Consider the following 14,851-nt stretch of genomic DNA (forward strand, 5'->3'; position numbering starts at 1 on the left):
AGCTTACTTTCATATTCTATTTTTGTCTTCTTAATTAATCCCTTTGTCCTCCTTTGCTGTATTTTAAACTGTCCCCAATCCTCAGGCCTATTGCTTTTTCTTGCCAATTTGTATGCTTCTTCCTTGAATCTGATACTAACTTCCCTTGTAAGCCATGGTTTGGCCACAATTCCCTTACTACTTTTGCACCAAACAGGAATAAACAACAGGAATAGTTTCACCTCTTCAATGCCTGTCATTGTCTTTCCTTTCAGCACTGTTTCCCAGGCCACCATGGCCAATTCATGCCCCATACCACCATAGTTATCTTTATTGAGATTCAGGGCCCTGATCTCAGAATGAATTACATCATTATCCACCTTGACAAATAAATCTACTATATCATGGTCGCTCGCCCCCAAGGGTTCTCTCACAACTAGATTGCCAACCAATCCTCTCTCATTGCACAACACTCAGACCAAGATGGCCTGCTCCTTTGTTGGTTCCGCAACATATTGCTCCAGAAATTTGTCCTGTACAGAAATTCCTCCTCTGTTGTACTGTGATTAATTTATTTCTCTCAATCTATTTGCAGATTAAAGTACCCCATAAACACAGATGTCCCTTTAACACATGGATCTCTGATATCCTGTCTAATGCTTTTCCCAATGTTACCACTACAGTTTGGTGGTCTGTATACCATTTCCACCAATATTTTTTGCCCTTTGTAGTATCTTAACTCAATGCATACAGATTCCACATCATCTACGCTCATATCTTTCCTCAATATTATGTCAACATCATTTTTAGTCAACAATGTAACTCCAACACCTTTTCCTTTCCATCTGTCCTTCCTAAACAATGAATAGTCCATGATGTTTAGTTCCCACCCTTGCTTACCTTGGAGCCACATCTCCGTAATGCCAACTATATCATACCACTTTACATCTATCTGTGCAACTAATACATCCATTTTTGATTTGGATTCTCTGAGCATTCAGGTACAAAACCTTACGGTGGGCACTTTTGACATTTCTTTTCCCTTTCCTACTATTTTTTTCACTTGGTCCCTATCTGACTATGGCCCTTGATTTCTCTGCCTATCACTTTCCTTATTCTCCTTACTGTCTTTTCCTCTTGTTCTTAATTTCCCTTGCTCTGAATCCTTGTAAAGGTTCCCATGCCCCTGCTGTAGCAAGTATCCCCCCTGCCCCACCCCCCAGCTTGGGAGGGAATTGCCCTGGGAATTCTCAATGTTGAATCCAGATATTACTGTTGCGAGGATGCAAAGAAATTGAAGCCAAGTGAAAGTTGTATTTCCGGATATTTCCAGTTCTTTTTCACAGCTCACATATCAAACAAACAGCAGCAGATTATAGACAGACTTATGTTTTTCTCATGTAGTCCAGTGCAGAAATGTGATCTTGATGTCTGGTACAGTCTAAGAATTTGAAGCCAGTTTTTAAGAGAAAATCCACAGCCAGTTATTTTCCCAATCTTTATTAGAACTCACAAAGGAAGGTTGTGAGATGAGGTTTGAACCATCAGGGACAGGCCATTTAAACTAACAGTTTATGTGAGGTTTGTGCTAAATACACCCACTGTTACAATCAGGGGAACTTGAACACCAGAAGTGAGGGCTTAAGAGAGAGAAAGAGAAACAGATGACAGCAGACAGCAACGGATTGACTTGCATAGCAAAGGATTCCCTAGCCAACTGACTGTTCAGAGGCCATCTTGAATCCACAAATACTCTGTATGATAGAATCACAGAACTGTTACAGCATAGGGAGGTTATTTGGCCCATTGTTTCTGCACTGGCTCTCCAAAGGAGCAATTCACTTTGTGATATTCTATTACTAACCCTATACATTCTTTCTTTTCAGATAATTTTCTTTCGAATAATTCAATTGGACCTGCCTCCATTACTCTTAGGCAGCACATACCAGAACTTAACCCCTGTTAAGTCACTTTTGCTTCTTTAGTCGATTACTTTAAAAGTTAAATCACCATAGTTCCAGCTTACCATAGGCTCCTCTCCACTTTGAGGGGGCGAGTTGACTGGTGGTGATTTAAGTAGTTGGCATGTCTTGTCGAAGTTGTACAAGACATTGGTAAAGCCACACTTGGAATACTATGTACACTTCTGGTCACCCTATTATAGAAAGGATATTATTAAACCAGAAAAAGTGCAGAAAAGATTTACTAGGATGCTACCAGGACTTGATGGTTTGAGGTATAAGGGGAGGCTGGATTGACTGAGACTTTTTTCTCTGGAGCATAGGAGGCTGAGGGGTGATTTTGTAGAGATCTACAAAATAATGAGGGGCAGAGGCCAGCTAGATAGCCAATATCTTTTCCCAAAGATAGGGGAGTCTAAAACTAAAAGGCATAGGTTTAAGGTGAGAGGGGAGAGATACAAAAGTGTCCAGAAGGGCAATATTTTCACACAGAGAAGTGTTTGGAACAATTTTGTCTTTTAAAAAACATTTAGACAGTTACATGGGTAAGAAGGGTATAGAGGGATATGGGCCAAAAGCGGGCAATTGAGATTAGCTTAGGAGTTTGAAAAAAAAGGTGGCATGGACAAGTTGGGCTGAAGGACCTGTTTCCATGCTGTAAATCTCCATGACTGTAATGACCCAAGGGTACCGCACCTAAGGCAAGGTGCAAAGTTGAGAAGCTGAGTGTTCATGAATAACCGCAGCCGGTACAGTAATTGAAGCCACACTGCTGCCATCACTCTGCATAACAAACCAACTGTCCAGCCAACTGAGTTAACTGACCACTCCCCCTCCCCATCAATTACTTTAAATCTGTACCCTCTCCTTTTCAATCATTTTTACCAATGGGAACAGTTTCTCCCTATCTATACTGTTCAGACAATTCATGATTTTGCATACATCCATCAAATTTCCCCTCATCCTTCTGTTTTTCTTGGAGAAAAATCTCAATTTTTCCAATTTATCTTCATAACTGAAGCTCTTTATCCCTGGAACCAGACTCAGCAATATTTCCCAAACTGTTGAGTTTTAACAGCTTTCTGTTTTAGTCCCTGGATTTTCAGACCTTGAGATACAACAGAATGATTGAGGCCAGTTAACCAGATTAAGAGAAATACGAAGGAAATGGATGGAGAAAAATGGTTGGTACTTACATTACCTATAGTGAATATAAACATGTAACATAAACAGGATGTTTAAATTGTTTGCAAACCTATGTCTTTTAAAACTGTCTGATTTACTTCTAATTGAGCGGCAGTTAGTTGACATGAGGAAGAAATATAATTGTGCCTAATAGTGTTGAATAAAGGGAGACATGGAGAAGTCTCGTGCATAGCATAAATGCCAGTCAGGGCCAGATAAGCTGAATGGCCTGTGTCTGTGTAGCCAGTAGATTTTATGAAAAGATTTTTTACCACAAGAAATTTTCAAAACTATTCAGTTAAGCATAAATTATACTGAAAATGCATATTTTAAAAATATGAAATATTAAAAAAAAGTTTAATTTTGCATTACTGGTGAAGGTTTGTTCCACTTTACTACCCATGTTTTTGTTAGCGTAAGAATGAGGGAAGGAGATGGCAAGGAAGCTATTTTGCCAGTTCCATGCTGATCCCTGTATCTTCCCACCAAGTGAGCACATTGAATAAGCCAGCATGTTAAAATATTGTGTAGATGAAGAAAATACATTATACAATGTATTTTCATTTATTAGTGTCTTAGTAATATTGAGCAGTAGACATGCTACTGTGTTGCACTGTCCCAAATCACTATATTGGCAGTGGTTACATTTTAAATGCCTGTAAAAGATTTATGCAGTTGATTGAAGAATTGCACGTAACCAAAAAACAATTTTTTAAAAAAATTGAAGAACATTTGCAGCTTCCCCTGGGGCGGCTACCCAGGACTCACTGCTTCTGATAACTAAGGCCTACAAAAACAACTTTCCTCTTATCCCAACCTCCTAATTCCTTGAAAACCCCTTACACCCGTCAACATCTCAACACACCCATCCACTCACCCACACCCCCCAAACCACAATTGACTTCTCAGAGAACCTATCATAACCTAACAATTTAATATTGGCCGCTGGAGTGGGAAGTGCTGTGGGGACATGGTAGGCCTGTAGCATTGCATGTCAGAGGTCCCATCAAGAACTAGGTCCCAGAGTCATCGTTCCCTGGGCAGTAAGAGATGCAGTCTGCAGCTGGGCAGACTATACCAGACTATATTGAGTATCAGCAGGAGAGATGCCAAAGATGGCACTCGTTGTGTTCCAGAATGTTCAAAAATTACACTAATTATCAGCAGTTGTTGGAGCAACAGAGCCAGGGAAGACATGTGCTTCTTAAAGGAGTCTATCATGGGAGAGTGCAGACTGACCTGTGAGCTATGGGACTGGGTGGCACCTGATGCCCACGGGCCTGAAAATCATTGCAATGCTGAATTTCTATGCCTCTGGCTCCTTTTAATAATTCACCGGCAATATGTCTGCGATATCCCCGGCAAAAACTATATCAGGGATGTGACCGATGTACCATGTAATATTTGTGGAGAGTTTGTGCAATTCCGAACAAACCTCAGTACGAGGCTGACAGGATGTGTTGGCTTTGAGGCCATTGCAGGTTTTCCACATGTGCAGGTCATAGTAGATTACACACCTGTCCATCAAAACTCCACGAGGTCTGCCTGTAGCTTTCATCAATGGGAAGAGCTTCTGTTCCATAAATGTCCAACTACTCTGCTACCATTGGCAGCACATCCTTTTTATTTATTAATTCACTGGCTAGGCCACTATTTATTGTCCATCTCAAATTGCCCTTGAGGAACTGATGGTGAACTGCCTTCTTGAATGGCAGTGGTGAATGAATGTGGTACTGGTACACACACAGTGCTGTTAACAACACACATTTCTGCGATCGAGTGTTCTGCTGAATGGGCTGTCCATGGTCATCAACATCTCCATGAAAGAAGCCTTGCAAGCACACACCTGAGACATGGCTGAACTCATGGGCTGGATAGTCCTCCACTGTTTGTGCTTATCTGCTCAATGTCTCTGGCAGCTCCACCAGATGTTCACCTGTTCACACTGCAACTCCAGCAGAGTCTCTGTGGCCAACCAGAGGCACATTATCAACCTGGGCTTAGCATGGGCCTGGTCTACAACACTACTTTCAGTTGACCCTTAGTGTCAGGGGAAGTAGCAGGGTAAATACGTGGGATTACGGGGATAGGGCCTGGGTGGGATTGTTGTTGGCTCAATTAGCTGAATGGCCTCCTTCCGCACTTTAGGGATTCTATGATTCCATTTGTGCTGGTGGAGGGTACGGGAATAATATGGCACAGAACCCTCAGAAGTTTGGATGTCCTCCTCCAGAGAGGTGGATTGCAGTGTCTCTGTTGAAGCAGCCAGCTGTCTTCTGAGTGTGGATAGCTGCGCTGGAAAACACAAACAATGGGTCCCAGGCCGCCCTGTTCATTTTTCCCATCCCAGTGAGTTGCATGTTTCCTTTCCAACCAGAGGTGGACACAATGTTCTACGCCTCCTCAGTCTCATCAGGAAGCAATCCGATTTCTCAATCAGTAATGGCCCAGCTGCTCTGGGTCAAAAGCAGCTGTAAGAGTTCTCAGGTGTGACCATCTCCACCCATCTTTGTCCTTTCTCTGGTAATGTCAACTGATCTCCCCTGCAGGCAGGAGGGGAAATTGAATCTTGAGATAATGATCAAATGGCCTCCTCCTCACCTGGCATGCCTCAAGCAAGATGGGTCTTTCTGAATGTCACTCTCACATGTTTACTCTCATGGGATTTGGAGGATACCGGCAGCAAGAGGCAGTCCTCCTGAGACCGTTGCTGTTGGGGGATGTTATTGCTTGACCACCAACCTGCCCATGATCCCTCCTACACTGTGACCTATTGCAGCTGGAAATTACAGTGCGCACATCATTCACTTGGACATGCGTGATGCAGCAGAGGAGCTCATTGACCTGCTAACAGCCGTGAATCCAATTACCCTGCAGGATCCCATGGCTGCTAACCACTGGTACTGCTTCCATCTTGCCTTTTTTGGTCAGGTGGGAAAGAATCTTCTTTATATCTATTGGAAACAACACTGGCCTACATAATTCCTCTACTACCATCCTCTTGTCCACTTTCTTCGCGATAAATCATAGGCACTGGAAATGTGGAATGCTGTTGAGGCCAATGTTTGGATCCTAGTCTCAGCAATTCCAGAAGCTGCAGTAGACAGGACTGGGTATGCAAGCATTCCCAAAGTCTAAGTCCTGGGATGCAGGTAAGTTTTGGAGCTGTCAGGTTGGAAGGGGAGGTGAAGCCTTGTGATGTGGGCAGAGGTAGGGGAGTTGTTGGAGTGGCCAGCTGGGAGGTAGGACCAGTGAGGGCCAGACCTTTTGAAGGGGCACCTGATGTTGAAAAGAGGCTGCTCGTGGAGGCATGTCCCCCAACCCCCCAATCCCCCAACCCTCTCCCTCCCCTCCCCTCATCCCCTATTGAAAACCTGAAGCAGAGTCACTTTTAAATCCCATTCCCCATCCCCACCAACCCCTGAACTCTTCATGCCAACCTGAATAAGCAGGCAACGGCTCTTAATTAGCTATTTATGGGCCTCAGTCGAGGCAAGGGAAAGCCATATAAATTTTTATGGCCATTCCCCATCTAGAAAGCTGCTGGTGGGGTACATAAAATAACATGGCATGAATAACGTCTGAATTTTCCAAACGCAGACAGGCGATGAAGAACTTTGCCATTTTCCATCTGAGTTGTATTAATGTTGCGTACAAAACAGGCTAACATATTTAGAATGAACTACTTGCACAGAATCACAATACTTTGAATATCTATTATGCAGTAGTATATACCTTGTAGTGTCGTGTTTTAAATAAAATGATAATTAGAAGTACTTTCTGCTATAATGACCAAAGGTCAACTTTATTCAGGAAATAGCTTACTTATCCAGGTCAGAATAGCCCAAGATCAACCTGCAATTTGTATTAAATTCAATGATTTCAGTAGGTCTGGAGTAAAGATCCTAAAATTAGCATCAGCATTGATCTTTGCAATAGAGATGAAGATCGGTTATTCCTAACCATTATACTGCTGGCAGTCTATGTGCATGGACCTGGTATAATGGCTAGATCAGCCTCATCTCATACATGCCTCTGGTCCAGCAGCTTGTTTGCATCCACTGGTTCACACACAAATAGAGGCCAATCTGGAAGATATTGCATTGCAAACCACATCCATGGAGCCAAAAATTCACTTTTCGAGTCCTGGCACTGTCTCATTCTCCTATGAAGGAGCTTGAGGTTCTGAAAGCTAGTGCTGCCAAACAAACCTGTTGGACTTTAACCTGGTGTTGTGAGACTTCTTACTGAAAGAAAGCCAAAGCAAAGCAAAGCTGAACGTTCACTAACATCCCATGGGATTAGCTCTTCCGAAGTTCCTACCAACGGCCCTGATTAGCCATACACGGTGAGTTCTCAGCTGTTATTAAGCCTGGTACTGGAGCCTACCAAAGGGTCTAGTGGTCAGAGTCCTTAAGAAGTCGATTAAGAAATTAATTACTTGAAGGTAAAGCTCACGTCTAGAGTCAAAGAACTGCTACAGCATTTCCAAAGGCTGCAAATGTTAGAAAGAGACCTTTCATTTTTCCCAGAATTGTTAGGAGTGAAATATATGCCTGCCAAAAGTCAGTACAGGCAAAACAGTGTTGAGGCAATAATCTGCATCTATAAGCAAGTCATGAAACAATGTAGAAGACAAAAGTCTTTGTTAGAACAGCATGGATTACATAATATGATAGATGTGTATAAACCTATATTAAAACTGGCTCATTACCTGAAGCAAGCATTTCCTTGGTAGGCACAAAACCAAAAATGCTGGAAATATTCAGCAGATCAGGTAGCATCTGTGACGAGAAAAAACAGAGCTAACTTTCCAGGTCTGTAACCTTCTGTCAGAACATCTGGCCATTTAGTGGTAGCCCCCTTTTAAAATGGAGCCAGCCACTTTGCTGCGGTAACAGTGCAGGAAGGCCACTGACCGGTGAAGACCATTCCCACCCTGTAAATGGCAGAGGAAGATAATGAAAATCAATCTTAAAATACTTTAATTTTAGCACTAAGCCTCCTTAGAAACATCTTATTAAAGCCTTTTAATGGTCTCTATAAAGAATACACTCTTTACTCATTTCACAACACATTCCATTATTTCCTCAAATAACTCTGTTGGATATTTCAGACATAATCTACATGTGGATTTGGAGAATTTGGAGCCATTCGGCCCCTTGAATGTACTCTGCCATTCAGTATGATGGCTGATCTAACATTAAGCACAACTTCACATAACTGCCTACAGCCAATGACCTTTCATTCTCTTATCAAGAATCTATCTACATTTGCCTTGAAGATATTCAAAAACACTGCTTCAACCACCTTTTGAGGAAAGAATTCCAAAATCTCACAACCTTCTGAGAAAAAAATCCTCATCTCTGTTTTAAATGGCCGATCCCTTATTTTTTAAAAATGGCCCTGGTTCAAATTCCCAGTTCCAATTCTGCTACAGGAGGAAACATTCTTTCCACATCCACCCAGCCAAGTACCCTCAGGATTTTATACATTTCAATCAAGTCGCCTCTTACTCTTCTAAACACCAATGGTATTTCTTTTCCCTCAGAAGAGCTTCTTCTCTCATATTTACAGTGAAATCTTAACTGTCCCAATTCCCTATTCTTTATCATCTATTGCCAGTCTTAAACAACAAAGGCTGGACATCATACCATTGCATAGTCTTTGTTATTTGTAATTCATTCAGAATTACCACTGTTAATTGCTATTACTATTAGTGATGCTGACAGAAATATGGAGACTGGGTGAACATTGGATTGGTCTCAAGTGGTTAGACTTTATGATCAAATAACTTGTTGACAGTCCTTATTTGGCACACAAATGAGGTTAGCTATTTAAGTGAGGAATTCAAGATGGGTAACATTCTTACTCAAGTATATAAGGCAAAGGGGAGAAAAAGAATGCACTTTGGAAATCTCCCATTGCAATTAATACAGTTGTACTAAATGTACCAGTCTCAGTTTTCACCACTGTTGAGTAATCTTCTGTCCAGAACTAAGCCAGCCAATATTTACAATATTCAATTATTTTTGTTCAGCAACTTTCTTAGAGAGCAATGTCTTGAGGGTATGATCTTACTGGCCGTTCACATCTCGCTCTTGGTGCATCAGAAAATTTGCTGTCCAGCCAAATCTCTGCTCACTGCAGCCGAATGGGAAAATCCTACTGGCGTTAACGTTGGTAACATTCTGGCCAACGCATTAGATCCAGTGAGCTGTCTAAATGTTTCAATGGCACAGAACCAGAATGCAGTTATAGTGTAGCTAGAGGGAAGCTCAGTTTCTTGCTTTTCATACAGATCACAGCAGATTATCACCTTGTATTCTGATTAAAACTGCTTTAGTTCTGTGGCAATGCACGTGAAACTCCTTCAAGTTCGTACCATAGTACACCTAGTCCATACGGAAGTACCAAAGCACATCAGCTTTGTTATCCTTATTGGTATCTTCAGACTCAAGATGAAGCAACACAAATATTATTATTTCCAATACATCTTAGCTTCTGACATGGTCATTTAAAAAAAAATTCCACTCCATTCTTAAAGTTACAAAGCCAGTGCACAGGTTGGACTGGGCAGACCCAATCCACCTCCTTGCTTGCTTCAAAAACCAAATTCATTACACCTGAGTCCTTTACATGGACCCCACAAGACACAAAAACAAGATCCAAGTTGACATGATAAGGCATTGCACCTGATCTTGGGCTTGATCTGACGCTTGATCTTAGTCAAAATGCTGAGAAGTGATGACCTGGGTATATTACCAACTTTAATGAAAATACAAATCACAGTAAGCCAAACCTAAACAGAGTATTGCCCAAGTCCCTTAAGTTCTTTAACACGGAAACATAGAAACTATGTGCAGGAGTAGGCCATTTGGCCTTTCACGTCTGCATTACCATTCAATATGATCACAGCTGATCATGCACTCTCAGCATCCCAATCCCACTTTCTCTCCATACCCCTTGATCCCTTTAGCTGCAAGGGTCACATCCAACTCCCTCTTGAACGTATCTAATGAACTGGCTGTAACAGCTTTCTGTGGTAGAGAATTTCGCAGGTTCCCAACTCTCTGAGTACAAGTTCTTCCCCATCTCAGTCCTGAATGGTTTACCACTTATTTTTAGACTGTGACTTCCGGACTTCCCCAACATCAGGAACGTTCTTCCTGCATAGCATGCCATTGAGTGGCATATGTCACCTAATAATATCAAGAAGCCTGGTTCAACTGGGCTGTGAGTTAAATATAATACTATAGTAAAAAAGAAATAGGGCTTCTTACAAGCAGTAGGAATTAATTGTTGATCCCCTCATGAGGCATTACTTTTGGTTGGCTGGAAAGCTGAGAAACCCATTGTTGTGTTCAGAAACTACTGGAAAATTCCAACAAATAGAATTTTGTCTTTCACAGTATGGAGCACACCTTCCATAGGAATAGATCCCACAGATCTGTCCAGATACTGAGGTACAGATATACAAGGCCTAGGTTTAAGGGTGCCCCAAGCATAGGAGAACTGTTAGAATGCAAACCTGCAAATCAACATCCATCAGTATTGACAGCAAGACATCCTGCTTCTTGACCAACCAGGGCTTATTTTGATGAAACCTGGGCGTTTCTCACAAAACAGTTATCCTCCTTTCCAAGGATAAAACAAACCCTCGGCTTTCAGAATATTATCAGATAGCCTGCACAATAGATCCTATGATACAACTTAAAACATGCACAGTTCCTGTAGTCTCCATGAGAACTTGATTTTTCACATCATATTTGATCCTGTCTTGGGGAACTGGCCTTGGATCTAAAATCTACACAATTCCCAATTAATGGTTTTATGGCAAAAATCTAGAATAAGCTGTAGCTCATAATTAGTACGTAATGTGCAATAATGTTGGTAAATTGCTTCTGTTTCTAATATTAAATGGTTTCCTCATGTGCGTGTTCACTATGTAATTTCTTCCCAGTATCAATTACAAATAAAGAGTTATTCTTCAAAAAAGGAGAAATAGGCAATTTTGTTTAAATTAATTTACTATCAGTAAGAATCTTCACTTTTTTTTATTCATTTGTGGGGCATGGGCATTGCTGACTGGCCAGCATTTAGTGCCCATCACTAGTTGCCTTGAACGGAATGGCTTGCTACGCCATTTCAGAGGGACAGTTGCCAATTAACCACATTGCTTTGGGACTGGAGTCACATGTAAGCCAAGCCAGGTACGGATGGCAGATTTCCTTCCCTAAAGGACATTTGTGTGATATCTTCATTGCGCCATGTGAATACATTCATGAAAAATAATGATTGGTTCAGAAAGAGGAGATGAAAAGATTGTAGTATTGGAATAGTGTCTTTGTTAAGAATTCCCACAGCCTCCCAATTTAGATTAAATAAATAATATGCTAGCATAATAATATCACCCTATACTATTATATACAGCAGAAAGAATTAGCTTATTTGAAGAGCCACTGGCTTCTCATAGAAAAAGGATGATGAAGAGATAATACAGTGCTATGGAATTATTCACAGGGGTATGTGGGAATACTCTCAATTATCACCAAAATGATAGGAGCTGTTAGCCACAGTGCCTTCAAGTGGCACTCATCCAACAACCTGCTCATTGCCACTCAGTCTGGTTCCCACCAAGGCCACTCAGCTCCTGATTTCATTACAGCTTTGGTGCAAACATGGACTAAAGAGCTCAATTCAAGAGTGGCTGCCCTTGACATCAAGGTAGCACCTGACCTGAGTGTGAAATCAAGGGCCTTGAGCAAAACTCAATGCAAAGGAATTTTAGGTGGGAACTCTTCACTGGTTGGTGTCATTCCTGGCACAAAGATGGTTGTGGTGGTTGGAGGTCAATCATCGCACTGCCAGGCTATCACTGGAGGAATTCTTCGGGTTAGTGTGCGAGGCCCAACCACCTTTACCCGCTTCATCAATGACCTTCCTTCCATCATAAAGGTAAGAAGTGGGGATGTTCACTAAGGGTTGCACAATGTTCAGCACCATTTATGACTCCTCAAATACTGAAGCAATCTGTGTTAAGGTGCTGTGAGACCTCAATGTTATCCAGGCTTCAGTTGATAAGTGGCAAGTAACATTCATGCCACACAAGTGCCAGACAATGACCATGTCCAACGAGAGAATCTAACCACCTCCCCATGACTTTTAATGTCATTCCCATCACAGATCCCCCAGTATCAACAATCTGAGGGTTACCATTGACCAGAAATTGGCAGCACAGTGGCATAGTGGTTAGCACTGCTAACATTGTCAGGGACCTGGGTTCAATTGCGGCCTTGGGTGACTGTGTGTGAGTTTACACGTTTTCCCCATGTCTGTGTGGGTTTCCCTCAAATGCTCTGATTTCGTCCCACAGTTCAAAGATGTGCAGGTTAGTTGGATTGGCCTTGGCAAATGCTTGAGGTTACGGGGATAGGGCAGAGGGGTTGGGACAGGGTACATGTTTAGAGAGTCAGTGCAGACTTGTGGGGCCCATGGCATCCTTTTGCACTTTAGAAATTCTCTATGGTTATGGACTAACCATATAAATACTGCAGCTACCAGAGCAGGTCAGAAGTTTGGAATTCTGCAGCCAGTAACTCACCTCCTGACTCCCCAAAACCTGTCTACCATCGAGAATATTTGACCCATCGAACCTACACCAACAACAATCCCATTTGGGCCCTATCCCCGGAAACGGACGTATTTACCCTGCTAATCTATTCTGACATTATGGGACAATTTAGTATGGCCAATCATCCTAACCTGCACATTTTGGGAGGAAACTAAAGCACCTGGGGCAGACATGGGAAGAACGTGCATACTCCACTCCGAGAGTACGGAATTGAATCCAGGTCCCTGGAGCAGAGATGGCAGCGCTAACCACAGTGCCACAAGCCAGGAGTAACAGAATATCCTCCACTTGTCTGAATGAATGCAGCTTCCACAACATTCAAGGAGCTCAACAACATACAGAGCAAAGCAGCCCATTTGATAGCTACAAACATTCAATCCTTCCGCCACCAATACACAGCAGTGACCTTGTGTGCTATCCACAAGATGCAACGCAGGAACTCACCAAAATTTGAGAGACAGCAGTTTCCAAACATATGACCACTACCATCTAGAAGGACAAGAGCAGCTGATGTACAGGAATAATATCACCTGAAAATTCCCCTCCAAACCGCACACTATCCTGATTTGGAAATACATCGTCATTCCTTCACTGTCACTGGGTAAAAATCCTGGAACTCCCGACCTGCACTATGGGTGCACTTACACATCTGGGACTGCAGAGGTTCAATAAGGCAACTCAGCACCACCTTAAGGGCCACTAAGGATGGACAATAAATGCTGGCCTAGGTAGCCACATCCATATCCTAGGAAAGAGTAAAAATTGTCCGCCCTAGTATAAATGAAACCTGTATTACCCAAATCTGTTTGTTAAATAGTCTGTTTGTAAACATATAAAAAGCATGTAAAGTTTGTTTATTAGTCACAAGTAGGCTTACATTAGCACTGAAATGAAGTCACTGTGAAAATCCTCTAGTCGCCACACTCCGGTGCCTGTTCCAGTACACTGAGGGAGAATTTAGCACAGTCAGGACAACTTAACCAGCATGTCTTTCAGATTGTGGAAGGAAACTGGAGCACCCAGAAGAAATCCTAGCAGACACGGCGAGAACTTGCAGACTCCACACAGACAGTGGCCTAAGCCAGGAACTGAACTCGGGTCACTGCAACTGTGAGGTGGCAGTGTTAACTATTGTGCCATGGTGCTGCCCATGACGTCTAGACTTCCGACAGCTTTTTATTCCAATGTAGCAGAACATTTTATCCAGTTTTTTTTAAATTAAAAAAAGTGTAAGCCCTGGCACGACATAATATTGATGAATATTATTCATTTTGCAGTAAACAATAAAGTGCTTTTTAAAATAAATATATGAATACATAAGACTGTCAAATTCCTTTGTTATGCTGGTTGATAGTGAATTAAAAATAATTAACAATGCTCACTTCCTCAAATTAGATGATATAATTATACTACAAATTGAAGGCAGGTAACAGAAAATTTAAATGTTGAAGGGTTGTTGGCCAACCCTTTAGGAGATGTGAATCCTCCTGATGGGATCTCAGTTTTATATGGATAGCACACCACTGTCAGTACGCAGTGCAATTATTGATGTACGTGACCCAAAAGGAGAGTCATTATTGTTGTGACATTCAAACCTCTGAAGGCTGCCTAGAAAGCTTGAAAAGGACAAGAATCTTCTTCAGAGCTTCATTTCTAATTAAAACCTGTACCAGAAATCTCAAGCGACTTTTGTTTCCACTTCCAAATTTATTAGAATACTAATTAATATGCAGAAACCTTTACAATCTGTTGTGTCTTACCTGCAAGTGGACTGTGTCAAACCTTGGAAAGCAGTTTACCAAGATACCCCAATAGAGTAATACTGAAGTAGTATCACCAATTTCCCCACAAAGAACCACAACCTTTGGTGAATACAGATATTAAAATTTTTATTACACAGTAAGGAATACAACAATACCTGAATCATACTTTAAAGATTCACAGGTTGACAGACCATACAATACAGTCCAACTAAAGAAAAAAAAGATAATCAAGGAACCACAGTTTAGACATAGTAGACTTAAAAGCTCAAATATGCTGACAAAAGCATGATGTCTAGACACCCCCCAAAAAGTTAGTCTACCGTTAACTT

The 14,851-nt window shown here is 41.7% G+C and overlaps 1 protein-coding gene across 7 annotated transcripts in view; it reads right to left on the reverse strand.

Annotated features, from left to right (window-relative positions):
• Nucleotides 1-14,638: 14,638 nt before the first annotated feature.
• runx1t1 (RUNX1 partner transcriptional co-repressor 1) overlaps nucleotides 14,639-14,851 on the reverse strand; it is a 91,431-nt gene continuing 91,218 nt past the window's right edge. For all 7 annotated transcript variants that reach the window (XM_080194400.1, XM_080194397.1, XM_080194401.1 and 4 more), the window contains one exon: nucleotides 14,639-14,851. This exon is cut by the window's right edge and continues 2,699 nt beyond it. The gene's annotated coding sequence lies outside the window, so the exon portion shown is untranslated.

The sequence above is a fragment of the Carcharhinus amblyrhynchos genome, chromosome 8, assembly GCF_965287045.1.
Source record: "Carcharhinus amblyrhynchos chromosome 8, sCarAmb.v2.hapA, whole genome shotgun sequence".
NCBI lineage: Eukaryota > Metazoa > Chordata > Chondrichthyes > Carcharhiniformes > Carcharhinidae > Carcharhinus > Carcharhinus amblyrhynchos.